This window comes from Ochotona princeps, chromosome 13 (assembly GCF_030435755.1).
Source record: "Ochotona princeps isolate mOchPri1 chromosome 13, mOchPri1.hap1, whole genome shotgun sequence".
In the NCBI taxonomy this organism is placed as follows: domain Eukaryota; kingdom Metazoa; phylum Chordata; class Mammalia; order Lagomorpha; family Ochotonidae; genus Ochotona; species Ochotona princeps.
Genome location: NC_080844.1, coordinates 57,850,524 through 57,874,235, shown reverse-complemented (window position 1 = coordinate 57,874,235; position 23,712 = coordinate 57,850,524). Strand labels below are relative to the sequence as shown.

The 23,712-nt window shown below is 38.6% G+C and overlaps 1 protein-coding gene and 1 non-coding gene across 3 annotated transcripts in view; one reads left to right on the top strand and one right to left on the bottom strand.

Annotated features, from left to right (window-relative positions):
* ATRNL1 (attractin like 1) overlaps positions 1 to 23,712 on the bottom strand; it is a 558,159-nt gene that overhangs the window by 113,979 nt on the left and 420,468 nt on the right. The window lies entirely within an intron of this gene.
* Positions 4,180 to 4,307, top strand: LOC118759495 (small nucleolar RNA SNORA27). The gene has a single exon (XR_004996223.2). It is a non-coding gene; the product is annotated as a small nucleolar RNA SNORA27 (small nucleolar RNA).

Genomic DNA, 23,712 nt, shown 5'->3' with positions numbered 1-23,712 from the left:
GAAGGTTAGGTTTACAAAGGACTCCCCCAGCTGCAGGAATGGAAATAAAATTTAGGAAGATAGACATAAGGGTTATAGTTTGAGCTTGTCTTAAGAATGTATAAGTGCAAACATTAATAAAATACTGAGAAATCAGAAAACAATAACAAGAGATACTTGTCACCAAAGCATGAAAACATGCTACCTGCAATTACTCATCTACTCAAACCCTTTGTTGCAACTGCAATGTCCTTTAGAGCAAGGTAACTGACTATCCATGAACAAATTCAGCTTTGTCTCCATGATTTTCATTTTCCACAATGTCTATCCACACAGCCTTAACAGCTGCATGGAGCTCACTATTCCAAGCCCTGTGCCAGGCTTGGTGTTTCCGGATGCATTAACTTCAGTCAGCATGACGCAGGGTCTGTGTTCATGTTTCCGCTCTCCACTCCAGTGAGGCTTATGCCAATCTCTGTTGTCCACTTCTCTAGGGTGTCAAGCAAAAAACAGCTCTGGAATACTCGAGAGGCCATGTCCAGATGTCATGGTGTCCACTGCTGAAGGTCAATCAATTTTGTGTCTGACCACCTGCATGTTCTCTGCACCCAGGCTAGATCCCTTGCGTCAGTATTTGACAACAGTCTTTGTCTTCATGTCATGCCTTACTCTAGGCCAACATGGGCACACTGAAGCCATTCTCTTGACAAGGTGGTTATTGCTCCTACTCTAACTTAATACCCATCTAAGGCAGCAGTCTCACACAGCTGTTGGGAGGTTGTCAGAATTCTTTTGTCCACAAGTGTGGAACTCACACCACATTGTGCAATGTGTTCATGATGTGATCATCCTTTTGGATACTCGTCAACATTAATATGGACCATTACACTGCCTGTGACCTCAAAGGGCTTCAGCCTGTTGCAACATAACTTGGGAAATATAATCACTGAGCCTTGAGGCCTGCCAGCATTTTCTGCTAAACTGCTATGTGTATCCTTGAATAACACACTCATTGTAAGCACAGACAATGCATATCTTAAACTGAAACCAAAGAGCATAGTTCAATGTTAGGACTTTCCTATTCAGAAACAGCCTGCAGGGTGTGGCTTATACAACTCGAAGCCCAAGCCGTAATACTCTGACTCTTATGGGCTTACTTGTTTATACTTTCATAAAACAATGAGTTGAAGTCATGTTATCAGATTTTCAGTCTTAGGAATCCCTCGATGGCAGGAACACTGCCCTGGGAGTTTTAATACTACAAAGCAGCAGAGGGGCAACTACAGTTCTCATCCCCACCCAGTTCTGTGAAGGAACGTGCCTGCAGAGAAGTCCCCTATGATAAACTATAGCACCTGGATGGGCAATAGTGGACAGAGGTTGCTGGTCAAGGGAAATGCAGAAGCAAACAGTTCTGCCAGAGATAGAAGAATCCACTGTTTGATCCACTCATGAAACAAATGGCATATGGATTTCCCAAGAAAAAATCTTCCAAAGAGCAACACTTTGTTACCTCAACATTGTAAAAGGATTTAAGATACATGATAAATAACCAAAGAAGAAATCAAAAGAAGATAATACCTTGTACCCATATATACTTATTTCTGCCTATAACACTAAATCATTCAGCAACACCAGTTGTGCATTCGGGGTTATACCAGGCACTGACTGAGTTAATCAGACGAAGTAGTTCCAATTTAAAGGCTCCTAAGCAAGCAACAGATCATGATGCAGCAGACATGGGCTGCGAGGTTGCCTAGGTGCTAGATACAACGATCTTCTCATAAGAGGCCCGAGAACTAGGTCTTAAAGTATCAATATTTACTAATGTATGAGAAATTCAGAGAGAGCCTGGCAGGTGCTTGACACAAGGAAATACAAAGCAATAATTGGACAGTACAGGGATAGAGTTGGAAAGGCAGGAAGTGTGCAGATATGTGCGGGGGTGGGGAGGGGCTGTGTGCCACTGCCAGACTAAGGATTTACAACTTTTAGCACCTTTCAAGTATTAGAAAGTCGTGGCGCAGTGGGGGATAATGTCTAATGCAGCAATGTCTGATGTGTGGGAAAGTTACAATACACTGGGTATCTTTCACATGAGTAAATATTTAATCTTCACACCTACCTATCTCTTCTATCAATTAGAAAATGAGAAAATTAAGGCAGAGATATGAGAAAGAGGTGACGAAGCAAGTCTGTGACAAGGGGGGGGACAGTCTGACTACAGAGCAGATGTTTTATCACTGCTTTGTTACTTCTTTCAGGTGAGGACCTGGAGAGGAGCTCCAGAGACCACAAGGGATGGACTCAACAGAGAAAGGCCTGGAACCAGAGCCCTTTGCATCTGTCACGGTGCAGCAACTAGATGTGATAGGGTTCATGCCTTTGCTAAAACAGCAATAACAAGCAAACAAACAAAAAACTGTCAGCAGTGGTTGCTAAGCTATAAAAATGTAAGTTTTGAAATGTAGTGATTTCCTCCAAGATGGGTCCAGTTCCTTCTTGGATCCAGATGAAAGCAAGCCACTGGAAGCACTACAGTTGCAGAGTATGCAGGCAATAGGGTTCTTGGAATCAACACTGGAGAGACACACAACTGTAGGAGACGGTCAGCATTCTTCTGAGTCTAGTTAACTGACATGCTAATTACACATACTTATGAGGCGCAGTGTGATCATGCAATAAAAGTATACTACAAGTAATGGTCAAATCAGGGTCATCAGCATTTGTATCCCATCATTTTATGTGTGTTGTGTGCGTGTGTCTAGAGCCTCTGAACTCTTTTTTTTTTTTAGCTCTTTGTATAAAACATTTTTGAAATAATAGTCACCCAACTAGTTGGTAGAACATTAGAACTTATTTTTCCTATCTGCTTGTATTTTGGTACTCATTATTCAGCAAATAAGCAACAAAAGTTATTCAGCCATAAAAACAAATGAAATACTGTCCTTTACAGCAAAGTGAATAAAACTCACATATATTACATTAAATAAAGCAACCATTAAATAAAGCAATCAGAAAGACGTTCTGATGCACACGTAAGAAGTAGCAGAATTGATCACAATTTATACTAGTGTAACAAAATGTATTAATCAGAGCTAGATTCAGTTGGTGGCCATGAAGATAACATTTATTTATGTGTGACAATGAAATTTTTGAGGAAGAGTAAAATGGATATCATGTTCTGATAATTTATGGGATTTTGACCAACGTTAAAATGGCACTGGTTTTCAGAATGTGAGGCTCAGAGAAAGAGATGTGTCCTACTCATGCTCTTCAAGCAGTTATATACAGATGATCACGAATAACCAGCCTCCCATGGACTGATTTCCAGAAGCCTTGTCATGGGCCGTGTTCTGGAGGCCTTGTCATGGGCTGTGTTCTGGGGGCCTCACAGGAGCTGTGTTCCAGAAGCCTTGTCATGGGCCGTGTTCTGGAGGCCCTGTCATGGGCTGAGTTCAGGAGGCCTTCTCATGGGCTGAGTTCAGGAGGCCTTCTCATGGGCTGTGTTCTGGAGACCTTGTCATGGGCTGTGTTCTGGAAGCCTCACATGGGCTACATTCTGGAAGCCTCACATGGGCCATGTTCCAGAAGCCTCTGGAGGCCTCACATGGGCTATGTTCCAGAAGCCTTGTCATGGGCTGAGTTCAGGAGGCCTCACACTGGCTGTGTTCTGGAGGCCTTGTCGTGGGCTGAGTTCAGGAGGCCTCACAAGGGCTGTGTTCTGGAGGCCTTGTCGTGGGCTGAGTTCAAGAGGCCTCACAAGGGCTGTGTTCTGGAGGCCTTGTCATGCAGTTTTGGGCTGTGATAACATGGCGATGCTAGAGTATTTTCTGGTGTCATCTTGCAGCCTACAAGATCGCACCAAATCGCATTCCTCCTCTGTAAACATATTTAAAACTTATTAAAATGGCTTTCTATACACAGAATTCTACATTACAAATGAAAGACAGGGTAAGAAGAAGCGATGATGATCACATGAACATCAGTTTATATTTAGTGTGGTACTGAATGGCAAAGCACCAATGATCTAGGGTGCAAAAATCAGGCAAAATCTACATACCATAAATGAACTGGTAGGTACTTTATAAAATAAAATGCAATTTGGCACATGAAGTATATGTTCATTGGGTGCTACCCAGAGACATAGCCACCAACACCAATACCAGAGCAAAAACAGTAATTTAAAAATATAAAATATAACCCTTATTCACTTTGTCAATTGGGCTTTTATGTTTTCTGTGGTCATGTGATTGGGGCAAACTAACTATCCTTTCTAAATTCAGGAAACTGAGTATTTGTATTATAATCTGTCAGAGGAAAGAAACTGAACAAAGGAGAAATTTGACATAGGAGGACTTTAGTGGAGATTATGAGAAAGGAATGACTTTTGGGGAGAGTTAGGTGACAGAGTGTGGCGACAGTTCAAAGGACTAGGAGATGACCTGAACAAACAGTACAGTGCTGAGGGGAAAAAGAGAGTTGAGAAAAGCCTCTTAACTCACTCAACATATATTATGAATACCTGCATTTATTGTGAAGCAGAGGCAGAGACCTGGTCAGAATAGTTCTCTGTCCACATGGAGCTTACTAGTGAAAATACTGTGATAGCCACTGATGCTATTAAGCAAGACAAAGTAGGTATCTGAAGGGGGCAACACCTGTCTAAAGAACAGATACTGAAGCTCAGGAGTTCAATTTTGAACAGAATGGGTTGGAGGTGTCAACAGGACCACGAGATGTGGACGTCCAGGAGGCTGATGGGTAGTGTGTTTGCAGATTTGGAGTGCCGTCAGCCCAGGCAGACGCAAAGTGGTTGAAACCTGAAGAAGAGAGGACACTGCCTTTGGGAACTGGCTGAAGACAAAAAGAGGGTCTAGGAGGTAAGCCTGAGTGATGGTAAGCTTCAGCGTAAAGGAAAACAGTAGCCAGCTAAACCACGATGAAAAGTCTGATAAGAGAGATGCAATGTGTGTGGGGTGAAGTCATGAAACGCAAGGGCAGAGGAAGCGTTATTGTCTGTAACTGCCCGTTTTCTTTGACTTTGTCACTGGACAACAACCGCGGCGAGGGCCGTGACCATGCCTTGCTTCCTCACCCTGTCACCCCAAGTGAATCAGCACACCATCCGAACAAGGATGGCACCAAATGCACATATTTGAATATGCATTCAACGAAGCAGTAATTAGCAAATAGAAAATGCTATAGTCAAGTAAGGTAACTGGAAAGCATCCCCTCTCCTAGGTTGGCCAATTAGGACACCCTTGTGTGTGAGGAAAATGAAATTTAAGTGGCTAGAAGGGAAGAACTGTAATAAATACCACTGGTTCTTAAAATCCTAGGGATGTAAAGAACTGTGAGGGAGAGTATAGCAAGTGCAATTTCTAAAAATAATATTTCTTCTGATAACAGTTTAACTAAAATGGAGTTATATTATATTCATGATTCTGCTGATTGTGTAACTGATATAAAAATACTAGAGTACAGAACAAAATAGTCATAACATAACAGAAGTATTAAGTTTTATACAACCGCACTCATCTCTTCATATAATGCCAAGTTGTGTTTAAATCCTAAACAGCATATTGAAGAAAATGAGCTCGAGCTCCTTTAACCTGAAGAATTTTGAGGACCTCATGGCGAGGCTTGCACTGCTTTCATGGTACAAAGACACATCTGCTCCACAAGCTTCATCCGCTCTCCTCCTTGTTCTGATTCACAGAAACCAGTGGGTAAAGGACCGGCTAATTATAAGAAAAAAAAAATAAGCCCTGGACTTCAACTTAAACTCATGGAAAATTGTTTCTAAACAAACACTTAGAAGCCCTGGAAAGCAATACAACGAAGGGCAATTTGAAACAGCTTAACAGGGAAAGCAACGGAAAATGGCAGTCGATGAGAGAGGTGGTGTTGTTTTAAAATTCTGCTGTAAAAGTGTGTCTCTCTGAGGAAAAGCATTAGCTAATGTCATCTAGAATCTTCTGTCAGAGCTACGAAAGCCTCATATTTGTGTGACCGTACATTAAAACACAAAACACCACCATATAAACTTAAAAACGTATGTTATTCTCATAAACACAAAAATAGAGGTTGGAAAATTAGGAAGGATGAGTTCTTTTCCAAGTCACTAAGAAGTTTATCTGTGAGTTCTCACACAGTTCTTCTTCCCCATGTGTTTCTGTCGGAGATATTCCTATCGTAAACAACCTTCAGTTCAAACGTACAGATCTGTCAAGTTTGTCAAATATGCTTCATTTATTTTTGCCTAAGTACTGAGACAATATTTTAGTTATTGCTCAATTAATATTATTTAAATATTCAAGAGCCCAAAGTCCTCAAATGATTTCAGTATAAGGAAATACAAACTGTGAACCTATTATCACATTGCTTATAAATAATTTCAAGATTTCCTGAAAGAATTCCTTAGAGTAATACTTCAGCAAAATTATTGTTCCCCAATCAAAAAGTCAAAGGAAAAAAATCTTATATTCTTGGTTAGTTAATTTAGAACAGGATAGAGCATAAACTTTTCACTTAAAAACTTTATTTTACTTCTGTGAAGGCAGAATTATGGAAAGAGAGGGAGGGCTTCCTTTGTTGATTTAATCTTCAAATGACCCCAGTGGTGCGGGGCTGGGCCAGGCAGAAGACCAGAGCCAGGAGCTTCTTCTGGGTCTCCCATACGGGCAGCAGGACCCACGCACTTTGACCATTCTTTTTTTGCTTTCCCAGGCAATTAATAGAAAGCTACATAGAAAGCAGAACAGCCAGGTCAGAAACTGATGCCCACATGGGGTACCAGCACTGCAGGCAGTGGCTTAACTTGCTATAACACAGCATCAGCACCAGATTCTTGCCTTTATATATAGTTATATGCCCCCATTTTCACTGTTTTTTTTAGGGTCACGTTTGTATAAAGAAGCAAGAAGATGGAGACATGTGGCTCTGAAAGGGAACAGGCTGACACAGCAATGACAAATGACAAATGGACCATGAACTCTTTATTCCCATTCTGGTTTGCAACTTGTGTTTAGAAAACCTAGCTCCCTGCACATCATCAGCAATGAAGAAGGAAAGGCAAAAATCAGTACAGTACCAACTCTTTTTAAAAATATTAATTTTATTTGAGAGACAGAGAGAAGCAAAGGCACAGGCACAAATATCCCATCTTGTAATTTACTCCCCCAAACGCCTGCAACGGCCGAGGTTGGACCAGGAGCATGGAACTGGGTCTAGGTCTCCACATGCGTACCGGGGATTCTAAATGCTTGAGCTGTAACCAGCTGTCTCCGAGTGTGCACACTGAGAGGAAACTAGAATTAAAGAGGAACCAGGACACATCCAGTCACTCCAAAATAGGATAAAAACCTCTTCTCCACGATGGCAAATGCTCATACCTTATAGCAGAAGAATTTGATTTAACAGGAAAATGAGATTTTAAAAATACCTGTTCTCACCTACATGAAATTATTTGTCAGTAATTAGGATATAGTTACTCATTGTCTTTTCACAGAAAACAGATATTACACTAAGAAAGGTCGGGATACAAAGTATTTGCTGTCTTAGTAACTAAGAAAAGTTCTACAATGGAATTGTGCTAAATAAATGGGAGAATATTTAAAATGGTGAGCATAGAACTAGAACAGAAACATTAACACTATTTTCCTTCTTCCTCACTGTGTGTATCCACAATAAATATGCATTTATATATTATTTATGATGTTAAATACATCTTCTTATGATGTCAAATATAAATCCTTACAATGTTGGTGACAGTTTCTGGCACATGTAGGTGCTAACTATTTTTTCAGTAATAAATGGGCAATTTATAATCCATCTGTATCTTAAGTCAACACAATGCTTGACCCCCATTTGCCACTGCTTAGCATTACTCAAGAATAGCAAGAGCCAAAAGAAGTTAATAATGTAATAGAGCCAGTTTCCCTCGCAGAACACAGTGGTAGATTATGAGAAAGCGCAGTTGGCAGATCACTCTGTGTGACCACAGACACAAAGAATCCCAGCCACTTGGCAGGTAGAGCTGGATGTAAAGTGATTTAAGTCTGTGCTCACTGAATTTCTGTGATAACAAGGATGTTTCTACTGTCACACTGGTTGTGGAGTCTCAATAATTCTGTGAAGTAGATACTGCTATCCTTTCATAGCTGCAGAAACTGGTTAACAGAGGCTTGGTAATCTGACTCAGAATTATGCAGGCAGGTATAAAGGCCAGAATTCAACATCAAGTCCCATGATTAATTCTTGTGCCGGACAGTTAAGACAGGCAGTATAAAAATGAGTGTTTCAGACAACAATCACACTATCGCTGTCACCTCCTCTTCTTGTCTAAAACCCTTCCTGAATCTTAAGGATTAGGTTCTACAGCAACTTTATGACCATGTTATATATTGCTATCCACAATCACATGGAAAGAAGATGACCTGGTCCAAGTTATCAATTTGTTCTTTTTAGTATATGAATGTAGTGTGACTGATGGCTCATTATCACCTATATCCAGTTAACTGAGATGCTTGCTGCACTTGCAAAGATTATATACATTTTTTTAAGTAACGTGTACAGGACTGGCACAATAGCTTAGTGGCAAAGCGCTTGCTTTGCATCTGTTGGGATCCCATATGGATACCAGTTTGTGTCCCAGCTGCTCCACTTCCTATCCAGCTCCCTGCTTGTGACCTGAGAAAGCAGCAGAGGATGACCCAAAGCCTTGGGACCCTGCACCCACATGGGAGGCCCGGAAGAAGCTCCTGGCGCCTGGCTTCGGACAGGCTCAGCTCAGGCAGTGAATCACTGGATGGATCTGTCTCTCTGTCATTACCTACTTTCTGTAAATCTGACTTTCCAACAAAATAAATTTTAAAAACAGAAAATAATTTGTATGGTTTGACTAAAAAATTTTTTTTTCATTTAATCGGAAATGAAGAGTCAGAGACACAGAGATGGATGGAATGCTAATTATACTGTTTCACTCTACAAGTGCTCACGAAAGACAGGGCCCTGGGTTAGGCTAAAGCCAAGAAGCCAGAACTCAGTTCAGGCTTCCTTCATTGGTGGCAAGGATCCACGTGTCTGAGTCAGAATCTGCTTCCTCCCAGGGTGCGTATTACAGAAAGCTGGAATAGAGAATGGAGCCAAGACTGGAACTAGTTCACTCCTATATGGAAGGTATCATAACTGCCTTGCCAAATGCTAGCATTGTAATTTGATTTTTAAAAAAGATCTACTTGATAGGTATATGAAAATGAAAACGAAAACGAAAATGATTAAAACAAACAATAACATTTTTATTATTAAATGAACCACTGCAACATTTTGGTCATCAGCAAGTGACAACCTCTGAAAGATCTCTTTGACAATAAAAACGTGTTTGGGTGTGTATGCTACCACTGATGCTATATCAACATGATGATACTTCTTTAATATAGCTATTTTGATGACTCAGGTAGGGTTTTTAAAAGCATTAACCAATTAGTTAACTTTATTCTGCTTGTTCCCTAATTTTACGCTTCCGAGTAGTTACATGGCTAAGCACTAGATCATTTGGTTACTTGAGCTCACATTCATGTTATTTCAAGGAGTGGGCTGGCTTGTGACTTGATTTACTCATTTTTTATAAATTATATAATTTTGTCCTCTTTCCATACAACAAAGTAAAGTGGTAACTTTCTCCTTTTCTGAGTGTCCTTGGCTGGCAAAGAATATCTTTTTGTAGATAAAAGATGTTCTATAAATATCTGAATATACTTAACTAAGGAAAAACTAAAAATACATTTTAAAGTATCTGCTATAATTATGTTTCTGTAACAAGGTAAAGCATATTTTTTCCTAATGACTGTTGCTCTAACTTATCAGAACTTTTAAAAACTACTCATTGCTCCATAGACATTTATCATTTAGTATCATGTTATAACTGATGCTAATTTGAGGTAATAATGATCATACATTTTGATTTGGAATTTGAAAACACAATTCAGAAATGCTTATTGAAAAGTTCTGTGATAACCCAACACAAAAACAATACCTTAAAATTGGTTTTTGATACTCTGCCAGGATATAATTCAGGATCCTGTTAGTGAAAAACAGTAGTACAGAATTCTCATCAACTCAACTTTAGTTTTCTAAGCCTACAGACATATTTCTTAGTTGGATACATGCAGAAATTAACTGAAAGGGAACTTTTCTTTGTTCCTATCTAAGGTGCACCAAGAAAACAAAGACATGGCTGTGTAGCTGAGCAGACTGTGTAGCAAAACAAAAGATAGCTCTTGTAAGGTAGGGGATGGACAGGGGCCTTTCTCCCATGGTTAACTGAGATGACTTCAGAGAGAAATCACCTAAAAGAAGATTCCAGAAATGAGAGGGTGTTGCCCTGTCATGGGATCAGGCTATGCGTGTCTCCTTCTGAAAAGCTGATCATCATTTCTCCTCCAGCATACTTCTATTTGAGGATATGACAAAAATTTCTTGGAAATTGTTATATTATAAAAAAAATTTCTCAATGCATTCCAAATTTTTTAACCAAATATTTTTTAAATTTCATTTTCTTCAGATTGAAGAACTTCCATGGATGAAATAACATTAGTACAACCAGCTCTAGTGTAAGTGAAGCTAACATTGTGGAAGGATATCAACCCTAAACTTGAAATACAAAAAAGCTTTTCAGAAAAACAGAATCTTTACTGGGACGTGGAAGACAATCAAGAAACAAATGTATGGTTGAGAAATGAGAAATGTGGGAACACCAGGAAGGTTTAAGTTGAGAGAATCGATTGTGGAAATATGCAGAGACTAAGGCAAGGTGGCCTAATGAAGGAATCAGAGTTAAGTTTATAAGTTCATAAAGCCCATATGTAGAATACAGGAGAAAATGAATGTTGTAAAATAAATATGAGACCACAGAGGTAGGACTACATCCAAGATTTTGTATATAAATAAGAATATAATAATTTTAACTCAACAATGTAGAAAACACATTAAATGTAAATGATCTAAATGTAAACTAAAAGACTTTTCACTAGAGATTTAAAAGATATTGTCATTGGATAAAAACTAAAAAGCAATTATAGCTGTCTATAAATGCAGAGATTAATTTAAAGAAAGAGATGAAAAAATTCCATGCATACACTGATTTTAAAAAATCTGGAGTCATGGAAAATGTTAATCTATTTAGTTTTATTTTAAATAGTTGATAATGTCTTTATTCCATGTGGTGCTGAGATGTGGACAATTGAAACTTCTTTTGGTGAGAATGGATGGTGATGCAATCTCAGGGAACAGTTCTTAGAGTTAGACACAAACTAATCATACCACTTAACAGCATAGGAGAAGTAGGTACATGTGTCCATACAAAGATTCCTTATTTATAATAATTCTAAATCAAAGGTAAGTCAAAATCCCATGAATTGGTGGATGGGTAAGTTTAGAACATCCATACTAAGGACATTGTAATCACTCATAATAAAAGGAAATTCACTTCACATGAACAAAATTTTCTTTCTTATCACTGGTCTAATTGTTCTACGATGGAAAGATATCATTTGGAAAATGCTGTTAATGTCATTGTCTACACAAAAAGAGAAAACATAAGCAATGGTTTCCAAATAATGACTTTCTCTGTTTCAGCCACTTAAACTGATCCATGGAAAGGGGAAAAAACAGATTAATTTGATGGCAACTCTATTTTAGCAATTTTATCAACATTGTCATAATCACTTGTTATTTTTGGTGAAAAGTATTTAGTGAGAAGTAGTTGAATAGTTGATACAGCAAGGAGAAATTGTATAAGATGGATGATTAAAGGTTCTACTCCTCCGATGACATCTCGCCACTTCTGGTGTGGTGAGGGACTCTCAAAACTAGGGAGCTTGTAAATGCAAGTGAAAACTATAATTAACTTTCAAAACTAAACGTGACTTTTATAAGGCAATCCTAGTAACAAGACATGCTTACATGAGCACATAAGCACATAATAATAAAGAACAAGAAATGATTTCAGGTACGTCATTGACTAGGCAGCATTTACACAGCGTTAAAACAAAGTCAAAACTAAAATTTGCCAATGCTATTAAGTGAACAACAAAGTAAAAGCATAAGAGGCTTTAATTTTATGTTTATTTTTTAATTTGAGTTGCAATATATTTTGGTAGTAGACTAAGCATAATAAGAACTCTGAAATGCATGTTACCCTTACCAATTTGGGGAATTTACAGATTTAATTTTAGCAATTTCTCTGTTGTAAAATCTAGCCAACTGCTAATATTCTTCCAAACATTTTCTTGAAAACTTATTGAATCACAGCAAGGGGAATCCTTTATTCCTTTGGGGTATGGTACACATGGTATGGCTTAAAATATGTCACTACAACTATCTTGATTCTTTGGAGTGTCAAGGAAACCACACAAAAATTCGTACAGGCAGATTAATGCTGAATGATTCAAACAAGGTGAAATTTAGAATTATTCTTTAACTTTGAAAACTTCAACTGAAGATTTGGCTCTGGTGAATATAGGACAAAACAGCCAAAACAGATGATCTACTATGTGCATAACGCCTTGTATATTGTAGTAATAACAATGGGAACAGACGGTTAAGGAAGAGACCAGAGCCCCGTTGAAGGTAACAGAAGAGCTAAGATTGAAATTCAGGCTGCTTCCAGAACCTCTTGCTAACCCATTAGATCACACTGCCTAGAAAAAGGCTAAATCAAAATCCATTACATTACATTAAAGCTGACAGGTGACCACTTTGAGATGGCTTTGTTTCTTTGTCAAAATTGGCTCAGGAATAAGGGGGAAAAAAAAACCCCACAGCTTAATTTATTCTGATGAATTTTAGTGACTTGCAAATCTAGCATTTATTTATCCTCGCTGGCCACCCCACCCCTACATTTTATTAATTTGCTTCAGGAAATTGCAAGTTAATAGAAAAGGCAGCACTGGAACTGCCTCACATCCTATAGTTATTAATTAAAGCAAAGTCTGGTTCAGTAACTTTGGATACTAAAAATATAGAGTTAAACAAAGCTGGCTGCCTCCTGAAATGAAATTTCAACTTCAATAGTCTGTCTCCAAAATTTATGCATTAAAATCCACGTCTTCCCTTAAAGAAATTCTCTACACTCAGCATCTGAGTGTTTCTCACTGAGACTACACAAGTGAGAGGAATCCAAGATCCACCAAATACATTGCTGAAGTTTAAATAAGTTTCTTTAAGAGGAGGTTAGTCACATCACTCTACTACATTCCCATCTTCAGGTTATTACTCACAATCAATAAAGCAAGAAACTGTATAAACTATCTTATTAATTTTATATAATGGTTAGTAAACTTTAAAATACTACACTATAAAACTTTTAAATGCTCCTGATAGCTTTAGATCACGCTGGATAATTTATCGTTTTATGTGGCATAAAATGTTAGATAAGTGGAAACCACGCTGGGAAAATGCACATAATTTCTCAATGTGAAAATCCATTCCATTGTACAGTTTTCTTGCATGATATAAAGTAATTGTTGGGATGGCTTTTAGAACACAGTTCGGTAAAAATCCCTGGAAAAACATATCAAATGTGTCTTTTTAAGCCAAAATTGCTGCCCATTTTTACTTGTATGATCACCCTTCTCCTAGGCTCTTCAAGTGACACTTGCTTCAGGGTCTGTCATGTTATATAAGACTAAATTTCCTGGTATTCTCTTAACAAACTCAGCCTAAAGTCAAGCAGAAGACATTGTGATGGAGTGAGGATGGTAGAAAAAAAAACTGAGTAGTAAATGTTTCATCTTACAAACTACAGTGCAAGCAGTAGGAGTTTCTAGTACTAACATTGTTTTGTGCAGTTACGGAAACTTATCTTGCAGAACTATAAATCAGAATACATAGGAAAAAATGGGCCCACAGAAATTAATAACCACAAAGAGTAAAAGGAAAAAATTTGCAGGTATTTTCAAGACAACCATATCTGCTTTCACAAGTGAGTGAAGCATGCAGCTCCTCAGATGGTCCTGTCCTAGGGTTAGTAAAGCTTCTCTTAAGTAAGGGGGTTGGGGGAGGCACTGAGGGGATTCTATATGTACTCAGATGGAACTGTTGGTTTAAATGACAAAGGAACCTATTTCTCTCCCATTATCAGGGAGATGAGGAAGATCTGGGTACAGAATGCGTACCTCTTGAAAAACACCTTTTAGGATTTAATAAGGCAGTGAAACTTCATTTTCATTCACCCAAAACACATATGAGACACATACACACAGTTTGGAAATTATGTTTTAAATTTAACCTATACTTTGTCAGACTAAGTTATCAACTAACATATAATTAGACCGGCCTTCTTAAAATTAAATTGAGACATATTCCCAAGGATTTACAGAGAATAAATTGTTTGCATATAGAGTATTTTCAATAAAATATAATTTAAAATCCAATATAATTTTAGTTCACTTCCCATGTAGAAGAGTTATGGGTAGGAGAAAGCCTATTTCAACTGAGTAACTTCCCAACCCATGTGAGAGTGCTGTGGGGTGCTAGAGATCACCAGACAAGTCTAGGACTGGTAAGCAGTCTTTATCAGCCAAGTCTGGAGATAACAGGGCCCACTAGAAATTAGCAAATGACAAGTCCATGTGGCAATCCAGTCTGAATCAAAATCCTGAGAGGAACAAATGGTCATTACAGTGAATTCTGTCCATTAAACTGAACACGTATGTCCCAGTTTCCCCAACAATAGAAGTTATCCTAAAGACATGCAGTGAACAGCCTGGACAAACAAAATTTGTAAACATTCACCTTTTCCTAATGTCTCTGTCCATATCCCATTACTGCTAGCTTCACCTCTCCTGGAACTCTTAAAAGTACACAATTAGAAAAACAAAACATCTTGGCATTCATACCTTCACTGACTCACCTAAGCATTGAACAGAGAGTGAGCAATACAGATACACAGGGGGCGTGTTCAGGGGCTATCTGGCCTCAGAGACCAGGCAGATACTGGGGGCCATGAATCAGAGTACTAGAGTGACAGAAGCAAGTGACCAAGAGAGAGAGCCCATCCTATGGGACGTTATGAGGGCAGGAGATACACAACAACGCCATTTCATCCCCTCTGAGATTCCAGGTGTGGACAGGTGAGCATCACAGGCGGACAGAAAGGATTATGTGGGTGAGGGAGGCTTGGCTTCCGACCTCCTGTCCCTATCCCACAAAAACCCTGGCTTTAATGGTCCTTTGTGTGTTGTTGTTTCAGGTATGCCTATGGGTCAGTAATTCCTGGTTGCTTTAACAAATTACCAAGGAGCAGAAAGCTTAAACAACAATTACTTCTCAGTTCTGGAGGGTAAAGCTTCTAAGATAAGGTGTCAGATGCTGGCTGACCTGAGGTCTTGTGAGAGCACACTGCCTACTTGGCTCAAGATCTGCTTACCACAGGCTCCCATGGCAACTCTGGGAGTCTTCTGGCCAGGGCACTTACCCCGTTTAAGAGGGTCCCACCATCACTATTCCACTCTCTCATACCAGGAGATTGAGGGTATGTAAATTTTAAATAGACACAAATGCTACAACAGCATGGATTCAAATATTTTTACACCCCAAAGTGGTATTTGTCAAATGTGCAATCAAGTCAAGCAAGCTTGAAAGACAGTGTCTCTAAAACACAATCCATCCATATCAGTTAGTATGGGTAATATTTCCACAAAGAAAAGATAGAAATAGAATCTGTACCAAGAATTCTATTGATACAACTGTAATAAATAATGTGTTTAATCGAAATATATACATATTTAGACATGTAAAGAAATATTTTACTCAAATATATAGAACTATGTATAAAGCCCATCTGTTTAAAATGTAAAAGAAACTAAAACAAAATTATAACAAAAAAGCTTCCTCCATATTTATAATGAAAGTCATATATAGCAGGAGAAACCAAGAATGGAATATGATATTTATTCTCATTAACAGTTTACATAATGATGCTCCAACTGCAAGGTCACATTAAATTATAAATGTAGTCTCTGTAAAAAATGTAGTTCTTATTCGTATCTCAGCGATGAGTTAATACACCTTCTTCTCTAATGACTATTGGTAGATTTGTGTCATTGCAATAGATGATATCTTTCAGGGAAGGAGATGATGTAGTATTTAAAAATATTAACATATAAATTTTATTGTATGAGGATTAGGACCAGCGTAATCTTGCCAAATTAATTTAGGCAAGTGTACTAGATAAATAAATCAGCACCCTTTCAGTTCTGGAAAGCATGCTGAGCAATTGCAAGTCATTAAAAATGTTTTCAGCTGCAACATTTCACCTTTCAGCGTGGTCTTAATGGTTACCTGACAGCATGTCTACCAAGTCCTGAGAGCAGCAGCATTTAGAAAACTACAGAGAGAACGAAAATCAGGAGTAATTTTTGAAGAGGTCTTCTAAAACTATTAAATAAAAAAATGACGTAAGTGCTGCAAGTTCTTGTAAATTCTAATTTCATATATCCCTTTTTTTGGCCAAGTGTTTAATGGGAGATGAACCTTTTCTAAAAGGACACATAAAATAGGTTAAAAAAACTGCAAAAGTGTAGATACTCTAGATAGTGTCCTGGAACAATTCTACCAACGTATCTGATTTGCTGATTTATAAACCAGCCTTATAGGCTCATGACTTAATTTGTCTTAAGTCTAAAACGTTTCCTATTGATGAATGTCATTATGTTTCGTATCTATTTAGATTAAAAGCCAAGTCCCACAAGGCAAGAGGCAGTCAGTTATTTTCATTTTATACTGTTATTATGAAATATTGTTGTTTTTGAAATGTACTTCTGGAGAATGAGAATTGTTCACCAACATATTTTAAAACAGATTTCAGGTGTCTGCCAAAGGGAAAACAGTGTAATCTCAAAATATGACTTCGAATGAATTGCATTTATAATGATTTTGTAATTTTTTTCCATTAGGTTTTCTCTGACAGAAATGACTAATCCTTTCTTCCATTTCTGTGCTTACTATGGTAAGCTTTGACAGTCAGTATGTATTTTGAACAAAGAGATGATGAACTTCTAGATTCTGCATGACAGTTCAGCTTTCATAAACCAGACAGGAAATGACTACAGTCACTTCCTGGTTGGTGGAGGCTGCCCTCCCAAATCAACAGAATCTGTGTTCCATGCTTTTGGTAAGACAACGCTGAGCTCACTGCTCATCCCACAAGGGAGACACTTCCTAGACACAGGTTAGTAGTCTCCCTGAAGAGAGAGGCCAAAACTGAAACATTTACAGAGACAAGGGCTAAGGATAGATGGGTAACAATACTGGCTTAAGGTACAGCTTTCAACAGGGGATGATTTGACTGGAAGTGGTTAAGATAAAACATACACACACGTATTCAGCAAGGTGGACATGCAGGGGAGAGTTTCAAAGCGAATGCTGGCGAGTAAGCAGGCTCTGATGCTGTTTCTTAAAAATTCAATTATATGACATTACTTTAAATGGATTTTCCAAAAGTTTCTCAAAGAAACTGCGAGGTTATTTTTAGTTTTTATGTTCCTGGACAAGAGATTCTTAGAACAGTAAAATTATGTTGATGAAGATAGTAGAACAGTGAAGTCATGTTAATAAAGAGAGCTCAAAAGTCACAGTAGACACTAAGCTATGTGGGTGTAGAGCACTTGATTCTTAACCAGAATAGTTCAAGAACAATATCCCTCATCACAAAGCACATAATTAAGGAGCTTAGAAAAGTGAACAATGGTTAACTGTATAATTTGCATTTCAAAGATGATAATACTATTTCAATATCATGATTGCAAATAAAGGGCAGAATAGTTTATTAAACACAATTGAAAGCAGAATAACTCACTAAAATTTTAGAACTTCCTTACCAAAGTTTTATTTTGCTATTCTTGATCTCCATTCCCTTTTCATCCTATTTGTTTCCTGTCAAGTTTACCCTACCCCACGTAATGTTGTGGAGCCTGGAGTTCTGACTGGACTTGGAGGGAACCCTGCCTAGATTTAGTCTAGGATCTTCTCTATAAGAACACACCTGAGGGACACAGTTAGGCAGTAAAGCAGGATTTACTAAAAGGCAAAGAGTTAGCACACATTCAGGCGTAAGTGTGTATAAACCCATGAGGACGAATTGCCCCCATCCAGGCTGGGGTCCTATTCACAGGATGATGTATGTTCCTTCGGACAGGACCTGATTGAATCTGAGGAACGGGGTGTGACTGTAGCACCTGTGGTGGTCTGTAGGAAGGTGCCAGGGCGTCTTGCACATCATGGAAAGAGGTTCTGTTGCTTGATGAGAAGTGGGTGTGCCATATCTTCAACCATGTTGAGTCAGCTTGGGTGGAATTTGGGTGGTATACATGGCCTTGTTGGGAGTCTTAAATTCTTTTTCCTTTGCTGACTTCCATAAAATTAAGATTTTTCTCAAGTAGCAGTAAAAATTACAGTTCCTAGAGGACTCACAGTTCCTCAAGATCAAGGCACACAGTCATCTCTAGTTAAGATAAAGGGTTAACTAGCCTACCAGCAGCAAAGGCCTGAGCCTTTGACTAACTAATGGAAAACACAAAGGATGTTAAAAGGAGGAGAAGGTGGGTTGCCCTTAACAGAAATAAGGACCAGACCGTGACTACAAACGGTCAAATCTCTGGCTGAGGCGCAGACAATGACCACAAGGACAGAAACTTCACTGGACAACAGGGATGTGAGCCTGTCTAGAAGCCTTTCACTTGCTTACCTACAGAAAATAGAAAGAAGTTATCTCCGTTGAGCTGCTAAAGCAAAATGTCCTAGCCTGGATGGCTCAGATGACAGTTTTTCCTCACAGTTCTAGCTACTGTCAATCTGAAATAGGGTTAGCTTCTAGTAAGGGCCCATCGTTCCTGCTGCAAGAGAGGTAGCTGCCTTCTGGCAGGATCCTCACGTGGGATTCAATGTGTACCTTCACACTCTCATCTAAACCTCATTACCTCCCAAAGGTCAAACCTCTTGATTCTATTGCTTTGAAAGCTAGGACTTCAGCATCAAATTTTGAAGAGAAAGAAACATTTGGCTCCTAATGGTCATCAGGGAGAAGTCTACTGTGGAAGAGCACAGGAACAAAGCTAAGAAGCGCATTTCCTGGGCATGATCAGACTGCGAGTGAGAACAGGGCGAGCAATACATTCCCTTTACTCTTCTCTGTTTGAGCACATCTTTCTGCTTTTCTCTATTTCCTCCCACTCTTTCTCTCTGCTATCTTCAATGCTTTTTCTTGATCATTAAGTTAGCAGCAGGATGGAATTACAAAAATAGTACATACATTAAAGTCATACCTAATTCACTTCTTAGATCAGCCTCTGTCTTGTTACAATCTCAAGCGAAGGAGTTCTCTTCCTTTAAAATCCGAGTCCTTAATAGATGAAAAATAAACCCACTGCCTTTTAGTTTATTCTGAGCGTTAAAGTGTGGGAACTAAAGGAGACAACAACTCTCTGCCATAATTCAACACAAGGAACACAAAAAAGTCAGCTCTGTAAGGTGCAGGTTGTGTTATGAGACAATGACCTAAATGATCAAAGTGTGAGCCTGGGCAGCTGACCATCTGCGAGTTCTACTTAATGTTAATTTAATCCACCCTGTGCTGATGTTTGGCACCACCTAGTGGTAACTCTTCTGGTTTAAAAATAAGATGGAGACATTTCTGGACCCAGCCAAGGGGTGGACTTCTGGGACAGCTGTGGTGGTTGCAGGATTCTGCTGATGAATTAATGCATGGTTGTTGACCTGACACACAGACAGCGGGCATGGAGAACTCTGGGACCCCACCCCCAACTCCCTGGTTCCTGAAATAGGATTGTCTGATATTCCCCTGTCTGGTATCACTGTGGAACCCATGTCCTCCCCTGACCAGCTCTCTCTTCTGAAGAATACTGAGAGAAGGGATTGCATATCAGACAAGGGCCACTTGGCAATCATTCTACAACCTCTGTTTGATTCCCCCAAATAAATAAAAAATAAAATTTAAAAAATGATTTTTGAAAAATCAGATTTCCCAGAATGCAAGTTTATTTTTATAAATAATAAGAATTAAAAATCAGTGCCTTATAATACAGAAAAAAACCTTCCATTCTCATCATTCCAACATGGAATCTCCTCTCTAAGCATCACGTATTTTATTTTCTTCCAATTTGTTGTAATTCTTTGACTGGCTTTAAAATTGAGATTATAAAAAAGCCAACCCTTATACTTTTATTATAAAAGTAGTGGAAATAAGGCACAATTCTTTCTGATCATTATGATTTCTGATATTATACAAGAATAAAATTATAAACTTAACATTGCTATTTTTAAATTTGATTTCAAAATAAATCAATCCATTTGGTCCACATTGTCAGCAAAATGTATACAGATGGCTCAGACTCCAAAGAAAAGGAGTTACTTTGCTGTATGCCTTCAGAAATATGTCCCATTTGAATGACTGGCCAGACTGCTGAGGACTCACTTTCTTCTCTGTATTAATGCTTCTAAGATTTACCGTGATCAGTAAGAGTGAAACCCTAGAATGGCATAGGGTCTCAGTTTTTTACTTGTATGATTTAATTGTACAAGCATTCACTGAGTTTCTACCTGCATGTGTCACACACTGGGTGAAGAGCTGAGAACAAAATGATGGACTTCAGTGGATGACAAAGAGATTTCAAGTTGCAATCATGTGAGCTTCTCCAGCTTCTCCATGCTTTTTGTTTCCTTCAGTCTCTCAGCTGAACAATTCAGTAATAACAAAGTAAGCTTCTATACCAGTAAGAAGGCAAAGTTACAGTGTGCCTGGACCAGGCACCCAGGGGCAGGTGAGGACGTGCTTATAAATAAGGACAAATGTGGCCTCAGGACCTGTTCGCCAGGAGGAGTCATCTGCCATCAGGCTGTCCTGTAGGTTCAAGGCAATCCAACAGGATGGCTGCCTGACTTGGTGAATCGGAGCCCAAACAGGGTGAGAACAAGCATGGTTCCCGACTCAGGTACACATTGTGTGCTCGCAGCAGGGCAACCTTCCACAGAGATTTGGGGACCGGCACCTGGTTGCAGGCGGGGCAGCGGGGAGGTTCCATGCGCGCAGGGCCAGACTGACATGGGTGCTGGATTCTGAGAGGGCTGACAATGAAATTTGCACTAAGGACAGCTGATACAGGAGACTGATCATATGAAAGCAGACTTTTTTTTTAAGACAAAAAATAGTACATGTAATAAGAAAAATGCAAAACAATCTCATGTTTTGGGTTGAGAATGAAATTATATACGCGGGGAGAGAGATGGACCTAGGATACTGGACCGGAATTATAGCTATAAGAGTAAATTCACAGTTTTCAGTGTACACCCCACCCGTGCCTCACCACATACACTTATGTTTTCTGGCTCCTGCTCACTGAAAGACCTGGGAATGGCAAGGAGCATCCCTAATGCTAGATTTTTGCTTCTAAATCCTATCCTTCACCAAAGGAGTGAGGACTTCCTCAAGAAATTACTGGGGCCATGAAAGTTTGAGGCGAGACTGGAATATCCTGTGCTGGAAAGTATAGAAATACCCACAGATTATACAGATGTATCCCAAGGAGGCAGAAGGTATATAAATAGCTCTCAGTGTTTGGATCTCAGACAATTTGAGCATTAAGTTCATAACAGATTATTCAGGGAACAAAACACGTCATGTCATTTAAGTGAGTGATAAATACAAAATTTGATAGAAAATGGAAAATTTTCATGATTCCCAAGAAACTTCATGAAATAAGTATGAACAGACAGAGAGTAACTTGATAGTGAAGTCTTGCGCATGACACCTTGCACGGGCAATTAAAGTGACTGTGAATGCGAATGGACAAGCGGTAATTGTGCGCATCCTGCTGGGAACACAGGACCCCTTCTGCCGGGGCAGTACTACTGCTAAGTGTTATATTACCTGCACGTGGTCACAGGGAAACAAAGAAATACAAGTGTAAGACAAGCTAAAGACCTCTTTAGAATAATTCTTCAAGTGCTTAAATCCTAAGAAATGTTACAGACTAAGGGTGAATAAACTCGATTACGTTGCTATGATTTTTCTTTAAATGATTAGACCAATTAGTGAAACCTAAAGGGAGTCTGAACATTAGATCACAACAATATAGTAATTTTAATCTCTATTTTGATGGCTATTTTGTGGTTATGTAGAAAAAAAATTATTGTTTTTTTTTAAGTGTATTAAATTCCCAGGAGGTCTGTGTGTCTGGTGAAAATTACTCTCAAATGGAGGATAAGAGTTCTGTATGTACACTTAGAAGTTTTATGCAAACACAATTGCTTTAAAAAAAGCCACTAGACATCATTTCAAGGTTTGAGCTTTCTGCTCATCTAGAGATGATATTAATCCCAAGTCCAAGTGGATCCACTGTTTCAAGACTGCCTAAAAAGTTGGTGTATGCATATTTATTTTGTCAACAATGATCCAAAAATAGTAATAGTATAATCAATATGAATATGCTACTGTTGTTTTCCCTCAGTAGAGTTTCATCTACATAGCTTTATTAATACATGATTCACATCCACCCAATAAAAGTTATCCACTTAAAGTGCATGTGCAGAATTCATTGATTTTTAATACAGTTACAGAATAGTGCAACCATCCTTATCTAATTATGGAACATTTTCATCATCCCTCCTAAAAATATCCCATACCCATCAGGAATCATTTTTCAGCTCTACTGCTACAATTTTGCTTTTAAAATACATTTCGTTTTCTACTGATTTCGAATGTGGTAGCATCTACATATAATGAGTAGTCAATAAATAATTGACAAATGAATGAATTGACAACTGGTTGGAGCCACAGCTGTTGCCTAGCTGTTCCCATCTGCTACTTTCCATATTTTCATTAGCAATGAAGTGGCCCCCAAGCGTCTTGCTGCCAAATTAAAGGAAGCTGTCAGCTTCTGGAAAGTTACTTTATAAAATTCATAGTAATAGGATCAGCTTTATTGTGGTTTAATAGAATATGAATTTCTATTATAGCAATATGTTTTAAAATACGAAGGTCACTTTAATACCTATTATAATCAGCATACTTGAACTTAAAACATTTGCCACGTTGGGAAACTACAATCAATGGTTATGTTAATCAATTAAATAAACTTTTTCAAAGGCAGAATGACTTTACTCCACAACTGAGCTGAAAATATACAGAGGTTATTTCTTCAAACATAACCCATGTCCAAACAAGCAGTAGAAACTTAGACAATGAGTATCTTACAATTACTTTTTGAAAAAATGTTTCATTTTCACTAAGGATTGGAATTAGGCCTTCTTTTTTTTAATCATTACCTCAGAGAAGAAACTTCAAAAATGGTAAGATTACTATTTTGTGATTAAAAAAAAAAATCTAAGCCAACTTTTTAAAGTAAGCACTTTGGGGCCGGCATTGCAGCACAGTGTGTTAAGCTGTCGTTTAAGACATCAGCATCGCACGTGAGTACTGGTTCCAGTTAGGCTGCTCCTTGCCGATCTGGCTCCCTGCTGATGTGTGTGTGCGAATGCAGAAGGCCCCAGTGACCACAGGGGGACCCAGATGGCGTTCCAGGCTCCTGACTGTTGTAGCCATCCGGGCAGTTAGCGAGGATGGAATATCTCTGCTTTTCTTTCTTTCACTTCTTTTTTTTTTTTTAAGATTTACTTTTTATTTTTATTGGAAAGTCAGTTATGCAGAGGAGG